At 39.8% G+C, this 21,849-nt stretch overlaps 1 protein-coding gene across 5 annotated transcripts in view; it reads left to right on the top strand.

Annotated features, from left to right (window-relative positions):
• Positions 1 to 5,212: 5,212 nt before the first annotated feature.
• Positions 5,213 to 21,849, top strand: part of PTPN13 (protein tyrosine phosphatase non-receptor type 13) — a 112,059-nt gene continuing 95,422 nt past the window's right edge. For 4 of the 5 annotated variants that reach the window (XM_059844008.1, XM_059844007.1, XM_059844006.1 and 1 more), the window contains exon 1: positions 5,213 to 5,328. The gene's annotated coding sequence lies outside the window, so the exon portion shown is untranslated. Of the gene's footprint in view, positions 5,329 to 5,463; positions 5,588 to 21,849 lie in introns of those variants that run through there. The other variant, XM_059844005.1, reaches the window with a different exon arrangement.

Here is a 21,849-nt window from a genome sequence, read left to right as displayed (position 1 = left end):
ACCTAGTCAAACCAAACTTATCATCAGATATCCCAGCACATAGCTTTTAAAAGCACAGTTTTGTATAAAAAAAAATTTAAAGTATATTAAAATAATCCTTATTATTATTTAGGACACAAGACAACTTTTTGTGGCAGCTTTTTAGGGCAAATGTGAGTAGAAATATAAATTACAATGGTTTATAGAGTAAGTAGGTGTCACAGTAATTGTCACCTACAGTCAGATTATGGTCACTGTAACTTCAATGCAAAACTGGACTAATTCCACAGATTTCAATATAAATACTCTGGAATAATTCTGGTGGAACTCTTGTGGAGAATGACACCCTTAAGTGATTTTCAGACAGGTAGAAGAGATTTTTATGAGTATGAAAATAAATTCAAGTACCATTACAGCGAGTACAATATTTCTATGTCATCAGACATATTTTCTTATTTTTGTTTTCTTCTGACTCTTTGATAGCTCCTTTAGTAGTTTATACAGGGATTCTACTTTAATTCTATGTTTCTCTTGCTATATTCTCCAGGAGTCTATCTTCAAACTTCTTTTTGCTGGTTTTCCAAAGCATTTAATGACTCAACAAAATGTTTGCATCAGTATATCTTATTATTATCTCTTCATCCACAGATATTTTAACCTTTACTGCAATATTTCATCATCTGTAATGTCAGACATTTGTTTATGAACCTTTGGTTGCTACTAGGAAGTGCAAGGACCCTGGTATTGCTTCTGTAAAGATGGCACTGGGAACATAAAAAAATCATGGAGAAAATATTGAGCACAATTTTCAGGACTGTTGCTACAACCAGTGTCCCCGAGTGAATGCTATCCAAGACAGAAACTGGATAAAAAAAATCTTACAGATGTCAACAATCAGTGGTAAAAGAGTTAGGAAAAAGAGGGTTGAGTTATGTTAATTTGGTTTGCTAACTTTTACTGGGTTTACTACCTTTTAAAGAAAAGCACTGCAATTACTACATTCAGTTCCCTTCCAGTTACGTTTAAGATCACCCATCTGAATATGCACATATTTACTAGTCAAAAATAGCAAAATCATGCAGTCCTTAAAGATGAATACGAACAACTTAGTTTCCAGTCATTTCTGTCACCTTAGCAAAGTGGGATTTGATCAAGCAGAAAAAATTCATGTGCATAGCCTGAGGAATTCCAACAGCTTGGGCAGAGTAATAAAGCTGTACACACACTGTAAGTGTTGGATTGTTTGCCTGCAGAGAGCCACCTACTGAAACTGTCATTGTGCAACTTTACTTGCATGAAACCAAACCAAACAACAAATTTGGGGATGACCCCCAAATCACAGAATTTACCACTAGATTAGCAGCATTTCTTGTTGGCCTGTGAGTACTGAAGAGCACGGCCAAATATAAAGCTGCCATTTGTACAAGTCACTCCTTCTCTGTTTGAGGGAACCCTGGAACTCTCAGCAGAAGTTGTGCTATCACTTGCACACAAGATGATGCCAAGTTGCATTGCAGCAAGAGGAATGAATTGATTGAGGACAAACACAATGCTTATAGATGCTGGAAAGCTACAACAGAAGAATATTCAAAATCCACAATGCCTGGCCTTTACAATTTGGTCAGTAGAGAGTCATCAATTATAGAATTATAGAAATAATAGAAACACTACAATTTTGGAAAAGAAAAAATCTTTTTTCTCTGTGCCCCCCTGTGCCCCTGGCAACTTGTCTAGACTTTGGTCTGTCCCTCCATACAATCTAGCTACTGTTGATGTGAGAGCCTTTTCTTCCAAACAGGCTGCAGTCTGGGACAGCCTTTGTGTATTTCTCAGCCTTGGTGACCCTTCATCTCATTTCAAATCTCAGATGAAAACAAGTCCTTTTCTCCTACTCTCCCTATACATTTTAATGTCTCTCTTCCGCTGCTCTGATTTAACTCTTCACTCAAATATTCCTGAACAAAACCTTCATTAAGATAGACTCCAAAGTTAAATGCAGAGAGGACCAGTTTGAACAAGTAGTTTCTGTCTGGGCAAGATTGTTCTCTACTGTATATTTACTACTATTTCAGCCAGTCTGGTTTTAAGTATCTAGAGCTAATTAGCTCCTGTAAATTAGATTTTCTTGGAGATTATCCTCAAGAGCTAAAAGTCTAGGTGTAAGAATTACTTTCCTAGTGAACTTCCTTTTTTTTTTTTTTTTCTACAAGATACCAATACTCCCAAATTTCTCTCAGGCTTCTTTTTTTGCAACAGTACTGATAGAGGGTCAACAGGAGCACTACAGACTTCACTGGCACTAGCCTACAAATAGACTTCATTGCAGATGGGGACTGAAAATACTTCCTCCTACTGGCACTGAGCCTCATCAAATGTTTGTAGGCAGCGTTTTCCCTATCCCTTGATTGTCATTCAGCCAAAGAACATAAAATGGCCAGTAGTTCTAAAGGAATCTGTACATCCAGCTGCCAAAGTTCAGATACCACTTGTTCTGTACTTTTTGAAAATGAGGTCCCCATTTGTGCGCCAAAACAGGGAAACACCCAAAATTAATTGTCGCTTTTGAAAATCCCAGACAGTCACTGTACTGTCTTAATATTTCCCAGAGATTTAATCTCTGTGGTAGCTATTTCCTTTTGCTGCTTCTTTCTGAGCCACTCACGTAATTTGCTTAGGATCTTTTAGATAATGTAAGGACAACACCTAATACAGACAAACAGAAGGTGGATTCTGGGCCAAGTGTGTAAATTACTGTAAGATGCACCTATGTTGGGCTTTTTTCTTTTTTATGGCTTTCATTAGTCACAAAGTTTGAGTTGTCAGACTTTATCTCCCTCTAAACTGACTTTTACATGTACACTGCAGCAGGCCACACATTTTTTGGTTCTCAGTTGCCCACACTCTTGAGCTTAAGGGATGATTCTATCCAGTTTATGTACAGGTTTTGTCCTAGTACACAGTTGAGGTGTGGCCAGACATGCATCCCAAACCAGGAACTTGGAGACGCTCTTGAACCTCCCAGTTTAGGCATAGATAGAGACCCAACTTTTTATTAGGGAAGTTTCAACATAAACAGTAGATAATTTAAATTGGCTCCTTTTTTTTTTTTTTTTTTTTCCTTAAGCAAAGTTGCACTACATTAAACATAAGCTGTAAGTAAATGATCCAAGATTTTGATGGTGGAGTAATTGGAGGACATTTACTTGCCAGACAATCTCTTCGGAGGAAAATTTAATGTTTGCAACTCTGGTTAGTATGGAAACTTCCTCGGTACAGCTAAGGAAAAAGTCACACTCAGGAATCTCTTTAAGTGCTGGAATGTCAATCTTTGCAGTAAATGTGTTGTGTTCACAACAAATCCAGAGGCACCACACTGACAAGAGCCATTTCATTTTCCCACAGTGGAGGCATTCCAAGGCATCAGCCTTTGTGCACAACATGCTATGTCTTTCTTTTAGTCAGTGATATAAGAAGTTTCTAAAGTTATGGCAATGTTTTCCATGTATTTGCATCGCTGTAAAATGCACAGGAGGTGAAGATGGTAATCATATTTTTCATTGATTCTAAGCTCCAAGTTTCCTTGTTGAAATGTTTAATTAAAAATATAATCAAACAGTCTAATGAGATAATTGTTAAGGCATTCACATACATTTGACAAGGCCAAGGAAAATGCTGTCCCAAACAGATGCTCATTAGGAGAATGAAGAACAAGGAAATAAATCTTCTTTTGAGGAAAGTAAATTACAATCAAATTTACAGTCTTTTAAAGGAGATGATAGTCTGGGGAGGTGACTTCTATATTCAGAGGCGTATTCCAGTACAAGTATACAATATTGCCTGATTATGTAGGTTGGGTTTTAACAAATCCCCAAGTCCTGCTTCATTCATTCTGCTACCCTGAGTTAATAATGCACCTCGGCAAAAAATCATATTCCTACAAAGAATTCTTTCTGTGGCCTACCTTCAAATACAATGAAGACAGAATATATAGTGGCATGACTTAGGGCCACTATGAATTGATCTGAAGTGTGGAAACAGAGTTTTAAGATAAAATCTATTACAGATCATTAACACATATTAAAAACTCTCTTTCAGTGAGACAGTGACCTGTGGAAAGAGGAGGTGCCATAGAATGTATAAATGTACAGGGACAAAAATGAGCTCCTTTTGGAAATGTGGATACCAATACAGTCAGTTCACCTTAAAATGTAAGTAGATAGTTATCAAATTAAAGAACTTGTATTACAAGAAAATTATATTTAAATTACATAACTAACAACCTCTCAGATTACTGTAGCCTCTTACTATGTAAATTAGTTTTACTACTCATCTTCATTTTTGTTATGACTTACACAAAGTCCGTGACACTATTAGTTATGGCAGACTGACTTTTATGCTGAGTCCTCAACACTTTAGTTAAGACAAAGCAATTGGTATTTCATTAGGAAACAGTTACAGTCAAACATTTTTATTTACCTTAAAGTAAATAAAAATGTTTTCACAATGTTTTAAAATCAATTTTTTTTTTCAGACAGAAATTACTCTTCCAGACTATCATTCTGAAAGTTCATTTTCACACAGCCCGAATTTAGGGCCACATCTCTGGCGACTAAAAGTGCTATTTTGTGACTATTTTCTTCCACAGTCTGCTCCACAGAGGAGGGAGCTACTTCAAAAACTCCAGAGGAACCCACCGGGAAGCCCTAATCCCACTGCACAAGTGGAAAAAGAAGTCTTAAAAAAAAAAAAAAGGGCAACCCCAAATTTTCACCTTATGAAGTGGACCTTTTCCCTCAGCAAAGTTTGTCTGATAGCTATAAACAATCGGCCGTGTTTGAAAGCTTTGGCGTCAAGGCTTTTGCTCAAGTTTGCGGACCAAGACTTCCAGCTGAAGAGCCAAGGTCTGGGACCAGCCAGATCATCCCCTAGGGGGAAAAAAAAAAAAGAAAACAAAACCAGAAAACGTCTTTGGGGCCAAGAACAGGGCTGAAGTTCGCCCCCAGGAAACCCAAGTCGAGTCAATCCTCAAGTCGCTGCGGAGCTCCGGCCGGCCCCTAAGGGCGGGAAGGGGCCGGGGCCGGGGCCGGGGCGCGGAGGGAGCGGGCGGGGCCGGGCGTGTGTCAGCATCTTCCCCGCCGCCCCGGGGGCGGGAGGGAGTGAGAGAGAGAGAGAGAGGGAGAAAGGAGAGACAGAGGGAGGGGAGGAAGGCGCGGCGCTCGGGGGCGGTGGGCGGTGCGCGCCCGCCTCCCCGCGCTGCTGGCGGCCCCGAGGGGCAGCGACCGGAGGAGCGGAGCCGGCTGCGAGAGCGCCGGGCCGGCGGGGCCGGGCGGCCGCGGTGCGAACCCGCAGGTACCGGGGCACCGGCAGGGGCGGCTGCGGGCCGGCCGCGCACAGCGGGAAGGAGGGAGGGAATGCTGAGGGAAGGAGGGAGCCACGGGGCGGGGAGCGCCGCCGCTCCCGCCCTCTCCGCGCCGGGTCTGGCGGCCGGCGGGGAGGAGATGCTGCTCCGCGCTCCCAGCGCAGCCCTGCGCGGCCGCTCCGGGCGAAGCTCCGCGCTGCTCGGCTCCGTCGCCGCCCTGCGAGCGCGGACGGCGGCTCCAGAGCGGCGGTAGGTGTGCGGCTCCCGCTACGAGCGGGGCAGCCATCCCGGCGGCGGCCTCCGCCGAGCGGGGCTTTCCCGGAGGGAAGGGGGCTCTCCCGGAGGGATGGCCGCCGGTGGGCGTGTGAGCGCCTGGCTTTGGTTCTCGGATCGTGGCGGGGCCTGCGGCGGGGTGTGGGAGAGGTGAAGAAAGGCCGCACGCAGCGGCGGGGGATGTTGGTGCTCCCACCGGGACTCGCAGCCCGGGTCCCGCGGGGTCGGGCTGGGCGCTCGGCAGCAGCGGGACACGCTCTGCCGGCCGAGAAGGGCTTGGGTTTGCCTGCGCCAGCCAAACAAAGCAGCCCCCGCGGCCCTCGGACTTGTTAACAGAGAGGAAACTTTTTCCTCATTAACGTTTTTGGAGGAGCAGAAATGAAGGATAAATCTGTTGGCCGGTGATGAGAAATAGCGTAGGTTTCATTGGCTTTTTATCTCCTAGCAATCGACACCTCCGCAGACCGCAGGATAATCTCTCTCATATTCTAGATTGTGTCATTCTCTTTAAATTGCATGTTTAAAACAACAAAGGCAGTGACTTCATAGGGAACCGCCAGGAGCCGTTCCGTACCCCTCCTGTTTACTGGGGAAACATTTGGGAACCGGTTTGGTTTTGTAGGTAGGATCAGAAGTAAATGTAGGACATGGAAACTGTAAGGTTGGTTGCAGGTAATCTGTGTCTAGCCATCTTATTAAGGTGTGAGTTTTGGAGAAGGGAATATGAAAGTCTTTGCATGTGGAACTAGCTGGGGCAGTAACCGTGATCAGTTCCTGAAACCTTTTCAGGGAAGAGGACGTGTTTTGTGAAACTGCAGCGAAACTGGGTCACAATGCACAGACATTTTCCCGAGGGTAGAACCTCATGTGAGAAAGCTGTCATTGAGTATATACATTCCGAGGTGTCATGCCTCCCAGGTCATTAGTTTGGGCTCAGGTCAGTGAAATGATGACATTTGGTGCCCATTCCAGAGCAGGACTGCTGTCGTTGTTCACATCAGAGCATCAGGCCTCTGACTGAACGTGTCCTGTGCAAGTCTGTCTTTGGATGGACAGAAATAGGATCTAAAGACATTTCTGCAAGAGTTAGAATCAGCCACGACAGAGGTACAAATGAGAAAACAAACAGTTTGGGTCTTGTGCAAGAAATACTGATGAGGAAAGAGTAAATCTAGTCAGAGGATCTTTTGGTGGTGCAGTTACAACAGAATTTGCTACCACTCCTAGTGCTATCAATTGGACATATCTGTTCAGCTTTCACATGCAGCAGATGTGTTTCACTTGGAGTGTCTTTTTTTTTACCTGCCAGCAAGCATGTCTTTCCATGAACAGTTCTAGAATTTAAGCAGTAATTTAAGGAAAGAAGAGAATGACAGCAAGAAAGAGAAAAATATACAATCTAACTTTTAAAGATACTTTATTATTCATTTTTAACCTAACAACACTGTTTTGTGAGTGGAAAGGCACATAATGGGACTATTTCTTTCCTTTTGCTGTGCATGATAAAAAAAGAACCATATTTAGATCAGGATTTTTATATTGATTTTGTCCTAATCAGAGTGTGGTGGTTTGGGGTTTTTTTTAAGTTCAAGGTACAGTCAAAGTAAACACTTTCAAATATACCAGGTGTAAAAGGAGACAGGCTGTATCACAGGGTGTTGTTCTAACAGCTTAATTTAAAAAACCCTCTTAATTCCACGACTGTTGTTGAGTGGAATTGAAGGCTGTGAGAACCCCAGGCTCAAGGATATTTGAGTGGATGGAAGAGTGAGGAGGTATCTATGTGAGATGAGTGGGCAGAATGTTAAAACATAAGTGACTACACTGCATGTATTTTTCACCAGGATAACAGAGCCTGGTGGAAGGATGTGACCCAGTAGTTATATACAGCTTCAGAGGCCTTTGAAAGTAAAAATGGACTGTGTGGATGAGTGGCAAATAACCACTGTGACTGGTCATCATGACCAGTGATAACCTGTGCCTAGCATAGTAACTTGTGCGAAGCATTGTCATTTTCAGTGCCTTGAAGGGAAGCAGTGAAGAAGTCCAGGAAAGGGAGGAGATTGCATTCCTGAGAGTGGGAAGTTACCAGGGCATAAATGTTACCTGTTCTGATGGCAGGAAATTGAGGTGTCTTTGCTTTTTTTTTTCCTTTATGGTGGGATTTTTTCAGCCACATGGTTCATACAGACTGACTATCACAGAGAAGGCCTGAAAGTAAAAATGCAGTCTTTTAGCTGTTCGCTTCTTAAAGAGCACAGCAGGGCAAATATTTTTATTTTTACATCTGGAACAGAAATTATTTGGTACATAGCTATTTTTCTGCCAATGAAATGCAGGTATGAACAATAATAATTAGTGGTTGTATGGTACAATAAATCTTCAAAGTACCTTCAAATCTTAATCAGCAAACCTTAATAGCATGCTATTCCTGCAAGGGAGGTAAGTAATTAGATAAAATGAGACTGGGCAGACTCTTAAATGGAGTTTATTGTTGCAGTGCCTGTCAGATTCACAAAGTTGTTCTTTATCACTGAGGTCTCTGAATGCTGCCATACTTAAATGGCTTCAAATATTTATATGTTGAAATGCACGACATTATGGCCCAGAGGGCCTTGTTAATATTGACATTCTCTTGTTCAAAGTTCTTCACAGTGAAGGACACCTTGTACTCAAGAGCCTCTGTAGTGGTTGTTTCAGAGCACCTCTGAAGACTTATTAACCTGAACAAGAGTAAGGTCAGCTCTCTAAGAGGAATGATTTTCCTTGGAAGGGCTTTCCAGTTTACTTGTGTGACAAGCCTAGAACCTTTAGTCCACAATGGTGAAACTCAAAGTGATTTTGTAAGTCGTTTGTTAAACCTAAGAACATTAAGTACTGCTGCATTTTTGGAAGTAGTGTTGGTTATCAGCTCAACGGTCTGTCACTTTTTGTCCCTCTGCTCGCAGAAAAATTTGACTGGAATTTTACTGTTTCAAAGTGAGCTAGTCAGTGAGACTAAAAGATTGAAAAGCAAGTCCTGGTGTAGGGTGTCATGGTGCAGAAAATATTGGTAAGCAGTTGCCCCAAGCTGTCACTTACCATGGGACAAGCGTGGATGCAAAGCTGCGAATACCAGGGTAGGTTAATGTTGTATGTCGCCAGTTAACTATTAATGAAATCTGTGCATCTGTAAAGAAGGGTGGAACTTCTGAAAGAAGTGTTTCCCAGCCCCACCTCCTCCTGAAGTACAGAGAAGGAAGCTGGCATTTACAGATGGGAAGGGCACAAGACGACTCTTTGGTGCCGTTTTTATTTCATCTGGGCTTCTGTTTGTCCTCTGCCACTTAAATACCTGGTGAGGAACAGGCATACTCTTTGTGCATCATTATCTATTAAAATATTTTCATAAAAGGCAATTAATTTAGTAGGTTGCCTTGGGACAATGATATGCCCTGTGAATTTGAAATCCAATTGGTTAGGATAGAGATCTGCTCCAGTTGTGACACTATGGAAAGAATAACAGACGTGGGAAGGCTTTGAAATCAGGGTTTCATCTGTCCTTTATCTTTTATGTGTAAATTTAATATGCCACAGAAATGTCTGCAAATATTATGTCAAGAATTACAGGAGACCTGGTATTAAAACTGGTGATTTTTGATTGCTGGAGTTTGTAGGGAATACCGTAGTTTTGCAGGATGTTGAGGATTATTAAGGATTTGCAGGTGGTAAGGTAATTAATGTCAGATTTAGGACTAGGTGCTGTGTTAGCTCCTGGTTTCTGCTTCTAACAATTGGTTGTTAAATTTGGTGAGATGGGGTGCTTGGAAAAGAGACAAGAGCTTTATCTCCTGTTTTGCAGCTAAAATTAAAGCTCAGGGAGAAGAACTGACTGACCTAAAAGTGATGAAAATTTAAATGCACAGGTTTGAACTGAACACAGACTTCTTAATGAACTAATCTGATACTGTCAAAAGCATCATGCTTTTTAGCAGACTTTTAGACTTTTAATTTCTGTGTGATTCTGCCTTGTCAGCAGAAGGACATGGTTTTCTGGGGTATCATGGTTTCTTTATCCACCACTGGCTAAATTTTTGTGTGTATGTGTGTTTCTTGGAGGCTGTCTTCCTAAAGAGCATTTGTCTGTATCTGTGGGAGAAATATGGGTGGGAACATTCTATAGAGCTGGCTGAAATTTTTGAAAGTGAATCTGAAGATGGCTTTCATGTGGTGTTGACATCTTCTCTGAGTATTTGTATGTAGTGTGGGTACTTGGCTTCAGGCATGTGCAGAGAGGTACACCATTGGAAATGGCATATCTGAAGTCTGGCATATTTAGAAAAGATCTGGAACTGGAAGTCTTTATGGGTGACTTTTCTTGAGCAATGCTGTTGCAGGTAACTTGTATTTGTGCTGTAAGCTTGAAATTGATGCTGAGCTTGTTGGGAAACACCCCTGTTTATTTCTCAAGTAAAAGAACTTAACAGGCTTTTTCCCATCAGACTTTTCCTTGAAAGCAAGTTTTGTTTGTTGAGGGGAGAAGGCTGTTAGAGCATACAGATTCCTGATTTTTTGATGTACTTTTCATCATAGTGAAAGCTGAATAAATCAGTGGAAATACCAGGTTCTTGTGTGTTTCACATCCAGTTTGACAGCAGCTGTTAAAGCTTTTTTGGCTACATCTGTATATGTATAGAAGTGCAGCTGATGTTCTCTAGGCAGATGACAGTAATCTTCCAGGCACACTCCAGGATATCTTTGTGTGTTGGAATCTTAGCACCATGCTGTGTGCTGTATGAAACTGACAATAAACACTAGTTCATTGCAGTAGCATAATTACGCCAATGTTGTTGAAATTGTTGCTTTTTTTGTTGACCTAAATGCTGTTTCAGAATTGGCATTGAAAGACATGAAGATTTGTTAATGTAAATCATTTTTGTGTAAAGTTGCATGCTTGGAGATGGAAGCTTCTCTGAGTCTCATGTTTGTTCTGTAGTCTGCTTTTACTTTTATTCATGTCACAGCCAGCGCTCTAGTCTTGTAGTGGGCAGGCCCTCAAAACCTGTTAGAGGAGGTTTAGAAAGAAAGAGAAGGTTTAGAAAACCTGGTAGAAGGTTAGAGAAAAAACCCAAGGAGCTGAGTGCAAAGGTTTTCTAAGTTATCGCTGAGTACAGACAGAACAGGGTTTATCTCATAATCTCTAGGGGTATAGACACTCTTGTTTGCAGCTCCTTGTTTGCACAGGGGAATTGGTTCCCTGTGATTAATTTTATGCTTCAGATAAGGATTTTTCCCTTTTAATATTAATTTCTTCAGCATCTCAATAGCATGGGCATATTGCACTGTGTTTTTTCCAGTTTTCAGATAGACATGAATGGAGGGCATAAAAACCCACCTCAATAAACCTGTGACGCACATGGTTCCAGGGCTTTCTTGGGGTCACCAGGGAAAGGTAATGGGACTTGACTCATAAAACCTTGTCTGTTCTACCCTGTAGAACATTGTTGTTGAAATATTAACTACAAAATTTCAAACTTGTAAGCAACCTTATTTAGTGTTGAAATGTGTTCCATCATTCTTGTTGGGACTGTTGACTTGTTCTGCTAACCACTTCTATATATTGTAATTTTTAAAAATGAAATAAATGACTAAAGACAGAGCTAAGTTAAAGTCTGAAACTTCAGTTGTTAGAAATAGTTCTGCTTCCTGGCAAAGTCATTCCTGGTTTAAATGGTGATAGATTTGGACTTGGATATTGCCTTAAGCACTAGAGGGGTGAAAAAATGAAGCATGTGGATATTTAACCGTGTCATACATAGATAGTCTGACTTTTCTACCTAGTTTGCTTATCAGGGTATCAGTGCTGTGAAATATCTTGCTGAGTTTTCTTCTCTCACCACAGTTCATCAAGGGCCAGCATTATGCTATTACTGATCTTACCCATTTCTCTCTTCATAAAATTAAGTGTTTCAACAGAGAAAAGATAGAGAAGGGAAATGGAGCAGAAGTTTTGCCATTGAGTACCTTTTCTGTAAAGTCAGAAAATCCCCTCCTAGTGCTTAGGATTATGACCAGTGGAATAATAGCTCTCTTTTCTCAAGTCAGTGCAAAAGCTGTATTTGCCTTCAATGAATTAACTTGGGAGTTTGAATCCCAGGCAAGCAAATGGTCGATAGGATGGTCCAAGCACTGCTTTTATGCTTTGCTTTTTAATGGCAGTGAGGAACAGCACACGTGGTGCTTGGAGAGACATCTCTGTAGTATGTGTCACTGACTGGACAATTGTGTGTTTAAGTTTATGTGGAGCTATCCTTCCAGCAGCCTAATTAAAGACTGTGTGTAACTTCCTTAAATGGGATGCTTCAACAGGTGATAAGTACTGGTTTCTCCTTCAGAGGATTTGTTATGGTATGTCTTTCAAGTGCCTTAGTGTGTTTTAGCCATTTTTCAGTGATTGAGGTGCATTTTCTCTTTGTTCTTCTGAAGCCAGTTTGCTTTCAACTTCTGTAACCCTAGAAATTGGACTTCTTCACATTAATTTGACATTTAGGAAATAAGAGAGTACTGCCTGTATGCATGCATTATGCAGAGATTTATTTTTTATTAAGCTCCCTGTGCACTTTTTGGTCAAGGATTTATCTTGGGTAGGTTTCTAGGAGGAATGAGATTCTGTCCAGCCTTCATAGACTCCGTATTTTAGAATTTTCATGTAACTTCATCCTTTGTGTTCTTAGACCAGTGCCTTGCACCTGAAGGGCTTTCCTCTTAACCATTAGAGTCAGAGCTTCAGAAATACTTGCACAAACATTCAGCTCATTAATTAGTGTTAGAAAGTGGCAGCAAAAAATAATAGCACATCTAATTAATCCACTGAAATATTAAAAAAATATGTTGCAGTCTAGGGAAAACTTAAATTTTGATGATATTTTTCCATAAAAATAACTTTGACATTTATGGTTGGTGTCTGAATTGGTACACCCTGAAGAGCAGTGAGGCTCTCCCTGCTAACTTCACTGGAAATTTGAGTGGACTGAAAGCGGAGTGCAAATGCTATTGACATCCTTATTGATACATAACATTGCAGTAGACAATGCAGCATGTGTCTGTATGTCCATAAATTAACAGAAGAGCAGTTGAGGGCTGTCAAATGGCTTGTGTCTGAAAAAGGAAGAAATTTTTTTACAAGGTAGCAAGAATACTTGTAAAGTACCTGGAAAATTTTGACCTAGAAGGTCTAGTTTGTGAAGACTGTTAGAAAACCATTATCTTTTGGAGGAGCACATAGTCTGGAACAAAAGGAAGGTGGGGTAAAGAAGTGGGGGGAGAAAGAAAGGGTTGGACTTGTTCAAGATGTGCTGGGACACCTTCAGTTCCCTCTAGTTCAGATTTATGGGCTTTGCAAAAATGTCCTTATCTCATGTGCTGGTGGCAGAGGCTTCTGTGAGCTGAGGTGTCTTCCTCATAAAGATTGGGATGAGTTTTCAGGCCTTCATAGCTGCAAGTATTTTTGGTGTTCCCAGCTTAGTGGTCATGTTTAAGGTCTTCAAGAGTTAATAATTACCTGATTTCTATCTTGTGGTTTTTTATTTGTTTGTTTTCTTGTTTTTTTGTAGGTTTTTTAGAAGTATTTATCCTCTTACCCCTTTTTGTTTGTAAGGTTATTCAGACTCTGAAAATCAGAAGTTTGTCTGGGAAGTCTTGTTACAGTGCTCTTATTAAATAGAGCACTGTAGATTTGCAAGAAGTATATGCTACAAGTTTCTCAGGAACCCCAAAATTTTAGACTTAGATTTCCTGAAAGAGGTTTCTTCTGATGCTATAATCTGACAAAGCTTAGCAATCAAGCTAATAGTAAAGAACCTTAAATTTTGAACAGCTTCTTTTTTCAGTGTGCCCTGTCATTGAATCCCTTGAATGACCTTAATAAAGAATTTGAAGATTATCTGATTATAAAAGATTTGCTAGCTGGCAGTGCTGAAAGTTTGTTTCATCAGAATTATAGACTCATTTATTGAGTGGCTTTGCAGTTAGGTTATCACATGTGTGGAACAGCCAAATCAGCCTGGAGCTTTAAGCACATGGGCTAACACGTAGAACTGAATTACTGAAATAGCTGTGTAAAGCTCCTTTATGTCAGTTTAAAATGTATGTGCTCACCATGACTGGCACAAGAGTTGGGTGTTTCAGAAGTGTGATGCATTTTAAAAATTGTCTTTTTAAAAATTACTCTTGTTTTTAGAGGTTTTTCTGATACTATTGTATCACATTAGTTTGTTTCAATCTATTGCCAAACAGTTTTGGTAAGAGTAATTTTTCTGGTTTTCCTTGGTCTCTGATCCAGTTGTGTCCTCTATTTGAGGAATATAGTGTGTAAAGGAAGAAAACTTTAATCTGGGTTTTTGTTGTTTTGTCTCAAAATACTAAGGAAAATCCTAAAAATGGTTTTATAATAATTTTGAAATTTTTTATCCATGCAATGCCTTAAGAAGAGAAAATATTTAGCATGCTGGAAGATTTACTGCTTTTGTTGGAAGAAACTATTTTCTGTTCTTTTTGATAGCTGCAAACAATTACTGGTGTTTAGTAAAAGTCAGGCAACTTTGAGGCATGACTGGGTCCTTCAAGACTTTTAGCATGTTCTTTTCTAGTGAAATTTGAGAAGTAAGTTGCTGTCTTACAGCAAACAAAAGAAAATACTCTTTGTGAACCGCTTAATTGCAGCTGTGTTACTGGAACAAAATGTCATGTCGGGGGAAAGTGTAAATGTGCTCGGAAGGGGATTAGAGAAGTTAACAGAACAGAGACCATTAGTGACTATTAGATTTGACTGTGCAGCTTGAGCTCAGGAACTCAATAAACTGGTGATTGCCAGGAAAGGGGATGGGAGAGCTGGCCTGATCCAGTTTAGTACTTCTTGTATTAAACACTGCTGAAGTTTCTGAAACCACAGAAATGGGAAGCTCTTCCAAACTGAGAACCTCTTTAAACACTTAAAAAAAAGAAAGCTCAAAAGCTTAATAAGAAATCTTTTGTGATCTGCCTCTGGAGCTCATGTGTGACCACATGGGCTTGACTTGATGTTCAGAGAAGAACAGCTGTCTGATTCCAGCTGCAGTTCCTTCCTGGTGTTTTCATCCTTTGTCTCTTGGAATCTGTATTCCCTTTTGCTCAGATTGCTTAAGGAGGGATTAAATGATGGATGGTCAAGTTATCAGGGGAATTCATTTTCATGCATGTGACTCGAGTAAAAATAGCTGCTCAGGAAGAAAGGAGAAGAAGACAGGAACACTTTGGTGATATCACAGTTTAGGTTGTAGTTTTAGTTATTGATCTAAAAGAAAGTTTAGGAAAGTGAAAATATACTACTAAGTAAAATGGTAAAATATGTAAGTAAACTGTCATTTTAAATGGCATCACGTGAAAAGTACAACAAAAACCAACTTGTGGAGACATAAATGATTGGATTCCTTTTACAGATGGGAAACATTACTTAAGAAGGGAAGGACATGCTGTGTAAGAGGCATTTTTTCTGTTCTTGCTTCCCTCAACACCAGATTCTTGTGCTCTGTTGATACCACCATGTGTGCTGTGTATGCTCTTTGGCCTGGCACACAGGAGTTGAACAGAGCATTTTTCAATACCAAGCCCTTAGTTTTGTGATATTGTCAGACACTGAAGGAATTTGTGTCTTCAGCTGCTCGATATTAGTGAGCAGAAGAGAATCAGCAAATTGAATTTAATGTGATATGTGGCAATTTCCCTGGTGCTTGCACAGGGCAGAATATAATTTGCAATGTTCTAGAAAATATTTTTGTACTGACATGAACTGAACTCTTTGATATACATGTTAATTATCACTGATTCTGTCCCACCCATTGTCTTTGCTTTGAGAATATTAAAGAGCTGAAGATCACAGAATTTAACTTTTCACGGTAATATGAACTGCTGGTTGGGAAGTCTGCTGCTGATGCAAAAATCAGCATGTTCTGCTTCCCTCTTCAGTGGTTTTGGAGAAATGGAAGAGAAACCATTGCCTGTCTAGACTTTAATAGGTTTTTTATATATATATATAATTTTTTTTTATGTAGACAACATTCATTTCAAGGCTTATGATGTATTTTCACTGATAGGCTATTAATGCCAGTTAGAAAAAAACTAGCAACAAACAATACAAAGTTTGTGCCAAGAAGTAATATGCATCTAAAAAGAGCGATTGCTTTTTACAATAGTTTTGGAACCTCAAAGTATAAAGTCTTCCAGCTCTTTTCAAAGAATTTGTGGAATTCAGATTTTGCTGTGTGAAAAAAGCTCTACTTAGACACCAGCAGGTGCCTGGGTGTATAAAGCAGCTGTAAAGTGTGTGTGACTTCTGGGTTGGGAAAGTTTGGGCTTCCTTCACCTTCCTTTTTTCCCCACTCTCATCTGCTAATGGGAGAAATTGGGGTTTTTTCTTACCTCTTTGTAGACTGATGGTCTAAAATCAAGGGTGAAGCCTTACAGCAACCTCTATGCAAGTAATTATTGTAAAAGATCCCTAGAAAATGGGAGAAGTCACTCATCAGCATGGTAGGAAGCAAAATCTTGCTTAATGTCAGCTGTCTTCAGTTAAATTTTTTGTCAAAGCTCAAAATTTTAATCCATATCTTTTAAAATGCAGGCTGTGAATGGTTATACATTTATTTCCCCTGAATAAATGGGTTAATATTCAGTGTCTAGGTACATAGATGAAAAAGGGTCAGTAGTGTAAAACCAAGAGGTAAAGCAACTTTTGGAGGAAAAAGTACTTTTCTTCTGGAATTGATTAGTAATGGTCCACTGAATCACTTTATTTTGCCAGCAAGGCTTGGTATCTATAGTGATATCTCAATTTTATTTTTCTTGTGTGAAAGTTTCTAATGTTCCTGACTGCTCCTTTGTCTGTAAGCTGTGTATTTCCTCCTTGGCTAAAACAGCCTGTGTGTGCTTTAGTGCAGGCACACTCTCTGTTCTTCTCCCTCAGCTCTCTGATGACGTCTTGGTTCCAGCTTTTGTGCACAGTAAGAAACCCATGGATAACTTCCCACTGTGAACTGAGATAATACATTTTCCTGTCTCTTAGATTTCCATCTCAAGACTGTAAAATTTTGTTCCACCCCTCCTTTTTTTATTTCCTCCTTGCCTCTTTATACTAATACCAAATTGGATATTTCTATAAGTGGTGAACACTTGATGCTTCTCATTGTTTGCTGCTACTGCTTTTTCTCAGGTTGTGTATGCAACTTGAGGTAAACCAGTACAACTGGTCCAGTTTGATAAACTCTCATTCAAATTCAGTATTTTGTAAGCAAAGTTTATGGGAGGATGTTTTGAAACTATTGGTAAAACATTTGAAAGTCTTGAAATCTGTTTCAGACTACTCTCCAAGTAGTGTTTTTTACGTGTTACATTTATGAATTTTCTATGTGATGTATCAATGAATAATCTCCAAAGTATTTAGCTAGCAATGAAAGATAGAAATGGAAGTTGAAAAGAGGTTCAGCCCATGGTTTTTTTGCACATTTGTGAAAATTTTTTCGTAAAAGCTGAATTTTCTTCTAGGAGCTAATGCCATTTGTATACTGAAAATGTAAGTAATGATTTTAAAATAATATACCCTTTTTTTTTTTTGAGTTTGCAAGTATAAATTGTATTTAAAAGTATAAATAGTATTTATATTTATACTTGTAAAAGTATAAATATTATTTCAAAAATTGAAATACTAAATTCAGGACTGGAAGAAAATTTGGATTGTTGTCAAAGTTCTAGACATACATGGAAAGGATAAAAGTTGATATATTGTATGCAGACTAGATTATGTAAGACTTGAGCTCTAATGTTTTGAAGGGAGGATATTTTATTTTTTTTTTTTAGTGTCAAGTTTTTCTGTTTATTTTAGGTGGTTGTAGTTACAGTTTTCTTGGGTCTCCATGCAGTAACAGTTCAGAGTTAACCTGTGGTACACAGTATCATCAAATTGATTGTGAAAGCAGCAAGGTTTGATGCATTCTTTAGCTCCCTTTGGGCCGGTTGTATGAATAAAAGATTCAAGGATTGCTGTTATATTATCTTTCTATTCTCCTTTCACTTAATCCCTCTCTGGGCAATGTCTTCAGAGATTAATGTGACCTTCTGCTTGGTTCTGTTCCAGTACAGCAAATATAATTTTTACATGGGCAGCACCTGTGTATGTCCTCAGTCTGACTAGCTTTCCATTGCTATTTGTAGGAATGTTCTTCAAAGCAAAGGAAAGAAGGATGATGCTGTGAATCACTTCCCTCTCAGTTTCTAGGCCTGCAGAGGAAAAGTTTCTGCTAGTTTGCCTTTGTTATGCAGCCCAAGGGTGTAAAATGGATTTTTTTGTCCTTCTAGTATGAATGTTTATCATCCAGTCAAAGCAAAACTTCCCAGAACTCTGGGGGGTTATTTTTTGGTGATAGCAGGCTTGGTATTATGTCATGGGAGGAGGTGCTGCTGTTTTGTTTTTCCTGTTTTTTTGGCAATGCCATCTTCTGTAGCTTGTTCTGTCCTGTAATCTGTCTAAGTACCAAAACATTATGGAGTGCAGTTAGTGATCAGATGGAGCTCTTTGTCCATTCTGGTGTGTGAAGCTAGATCAAATCTGTTACATCACTGACTATCTGTCTTTGCTATAGGTCAGGCTGTCTGTTTTGTGTGAAAGGTCTGCTGAGGAGCTGTAGAAATCACTCTTGCAGGTTTTTCATGCTGCTGTCAAATGATCCTGAGACTTCTTAGTGGTGAGGATCTTTCTCTACACTCCAAATCCCATTCACTTTCTTGGCTCACTTTTGAAGCTGGGCAGAAATAGCAAGTAGGTGAATCTCTTGTGAAAGAGAAATGGCAAGTTTTCCCACCTAACAGGAAAAAGACTAATAATCACACCACCTTTGAGGGCAGTTAAGGCATGGAGAATATCGTGGCTGTAGGACTGAATAAATCATGCGTAACTGCTGAATTTAAGATGAATCATTACTTGGATGTGTGTTAGAAATTTGTTCAAGGGGCAGTATAGTCAATTTAACAATTGTTCAGTTGCAAACACATACTGAATCATGCAGTATATAATTATATATTTTTCTGAAGTGTGGGGAGCAGAGTGGCAGGCTGAGGGACTTGAGGTAACTGGTCAGGTTCTGATTAACTCATGATTTTGGCACAAAGCCATATGTGCTGTGTCAACTCATGTTTTGAAGGAAGATCATGATTTCCTAACCATAGGTATTCCAAGTCTTCAAGTGGCTTTGTCTACTAATTAATCAGGAGCTAAAACCTCCTAATTGCAGGATTTAAACTAGACAGTGTAAGCTGCTCGGGAAGGTTTTGGCCTCCATCAAGAACTCATTTAAAAAGCAAGTTTCCATGACCAAAAATCTTTGTGTTTTATGTGGAATCTTTGAACTGATGGCAGTCTCTAAACATGCTGCTAAATAGTTGTCACACAGACCATACTGTTCTCAGTACTTGGTGTCCTAAAGATTTGAGTGGGTGAAAAATAGGTAAATTTTGATGTACACTATCAGTTGCAGGAAATGGATCAGCAATGGATGGTTGGATAAAGAAAATCTGCCTTTAAAATCCTTTTTTTTTTTTTCAATATTTACAAGATGGCTGTGGGTAATATGCTTAAAGACCCTGCTAATAATAGATTCAACAGAGAAGTCAAAGAACTTTGGAAATGCTGAAATGTGAAATCACCAGCAGCAGGAAATTAAGAATTTAGGGAAATCCTATAATGAGCGCATAGGGAATAATATCCTTCATGTAAAACTTGTCTTACATTTTTTGGGCAGTGGGTCTGTTTCCCAGCATGGAAGAGCACACAGCATATTTTCTGCTTGGTCTCAGATTTCTAAGTGCTCTGTAAATTGGTTACTGGTTGGGAGTGTATATGCAGAGACTAAGCACAGCTTTAGTCTTAAATTCATTTCTGTATGCTTGAGTATGGAAGTGGAGAAAGAAGGGATCTGCAGTCTGAGAGGAGAAATGATCACCTTGTGATGTGGAAACAGTTTCTGTGGGACAAGCAGGTGTTAGGCAGAAGAAGAGATCTCCATGTTTGCACAGTGTGCATTTAACTCAGAGGTCTGGTATCTTCTGTATTATTTAACCAAATGCTCTTTCATGTAGGGCATGTTGGACCTTATGGGTAGGTCACCTAAATTACATCACACAGACAGATTCTCAGTTACTGGGGGAAAAACTGAGATGTATCCTGTTCAAGGACAATTTCCAACAGTCTGCTCTTCAGCTCAGCATCACTGAAAGAGAAATATCTTTCCTATCACTTGAACAGCAATGAAGTGCTTTCAAGAAATAGCAGTTGACTAGATTATTTTTCCTCTGAAAAATGAGTTGCTTATGGAGAAAAGGAAGTGCTGTGAAGTCTCTTATGAGGACAGGGGTTTTTAAAGATGATGGATGCTTTTGAAGTTCTTTGCAGGAAATGGTTGGTGCTGCTCTTGCAATACCAATACCGTGTGTCTGTGTGTGTGTGTGTAGAGGGAAGAGCTAGCTTCTGGACAGATGGAGGCCTCTTACTAGAGTTGTAGCCCATCTGCTGGTATCAAATCTGTTTTTCCAAATGCTTACAGAATCTTATTTAAATCTGCCTTGGCCAAAACCTTTAATAGGCTTTAGGGACCCTCTAACAAGGCTTTCAGGTAGTTCATGTTGATTCTCAAAATAGATCAGTGTTCCTGCCCATTTGTAACTCTCTTTGTCCTTCAGGGCTTTTCTCTTGTCCTTCAGCAGAAACATAAAACAAAAGTGAAATATTTGGTCCATATGGAGTATATGCATGCACCCACACATTTTACACAGATAGTGGGGAACACATGCATGTGTGGGAACATGCACACAGTCTTTCTCAACAGGAGTGGGCATTGTCAAAAGCAGATCCTTCAGGCTGACAGACATAAAGTGCAGCGAGCCGGGTATGTAAGTGGCATTTGCCAGTGCTTCTCATTTCCTTAGAGTCATCTTTCCTTCATTTGAGCAGCATGGACAAGTCAAATCCAGCCAGCTGCCTGTTCCCATCTCTGCCATTCCCTTGGAGTGTTCTTGTTTCCTGATGAGGCACCAGGGCATTGTCAGTTGTGATTCTCAAATGGAAGTGTATGAAGTTGCTTTACAAGATTCATCACTGATTCTAAAGGTTTGCACACCTAATAGGAAGATAACATATCACAGGCATTCAGAATTGTATTTTCATGCATATAAAAAGTGTAAACCTCACACCTTGTACTACCATGTCTGAACCGAGAGGCTCTCTGTCTGAGAGCAAAATTACTTTTTTTCTTCTGTTACAGAGCAGGGAAGAAAAAGCATGAGACTTGAATGAGACTTGATATTTGCTATTATGCTTGAATTAGCATTTACTTCAACTTACAGGAAAGCTGAGCAAGAATCTCTAAGCTTATGCTTTGGTCCTAGAGACACAGATTTTCTTGTGTGTACAGTTCTTGACAGCTGAAATGTAGGCCTCTGTTCCATCTTGTCTGTTTTTCAGTCTAGAAATTCAGACTTTCACAATAATAATTAGTCATCATCATCGCTTGTGTGAATAATAGCTTTACTCCCAGACAGGTGAGTTCACAGATAAGATATCCATGGTGTTATCTATCTGCAGACCTTGTAATGTTCTGTTCCTTATGCCATATCTCCCTTTTTTTTTTTTCCCCAGAAATGAGCCTAAGAAATCATAACTGTCTCAGAAGGCAACACACCTTTTTTTTTTTTTCTGCTGCAACTTCTGTGTTGTAGAGCATATGTAATTGCTTAAGGAAATCTAAATTTTCCAGGAGCTGGAAATATTACTTCTTTGAGCATGAAAGATTGAAGACTTGGTGCACAGTAGAACTTCCAGATGAACTTTCTCCATCAGTAATTACTTGGACCCATCAACTATTTTCACCAAGTCACAGGCAGAAAAAAAAAACATGTGTTGAGGATGTAGTTCAGCTTAGGGCATTAGGTAAGAAAGCCACTGGGAGCCATCACAAATATTGGAGTTTTAGTAAGCACCAAGCAGCTGCAGAGAATGCTGGCTGGGTAGTAACTTTTAAATTGGTTGGATTTTTTTTTTTTTTTTTTTTTCATGGCAAAACCCACACAAACACGCAAGTGCAGTTTAGGAGAAATAGGGTAAGTGGGGTGATCCATGTGGGAGTTCGTCAGCTCTCAAACTGAGTGTGTGCTTAAACAAAAAACTCCTGGTGTTTCAG

Source organism: Haemorhous mexicanus, chromosome 4, assembly GCF_027477595.1.
Source record: "Haemorhous mexicanus isolate bHaeMex1 chromosome 4, bHaeMex1.pri, whole genome shotgun sequence".
NCBI classification, from domain to species: domain Eukaryota; kingdom Metazoa; phylum Chordata; class Aves; order Passeriformes; family Fringillidae; genus Haemorhous; species Haemorhous mexicanus.
This window is presented reverse-complemented; position numbering and strand designations above follow the sequence as displayed.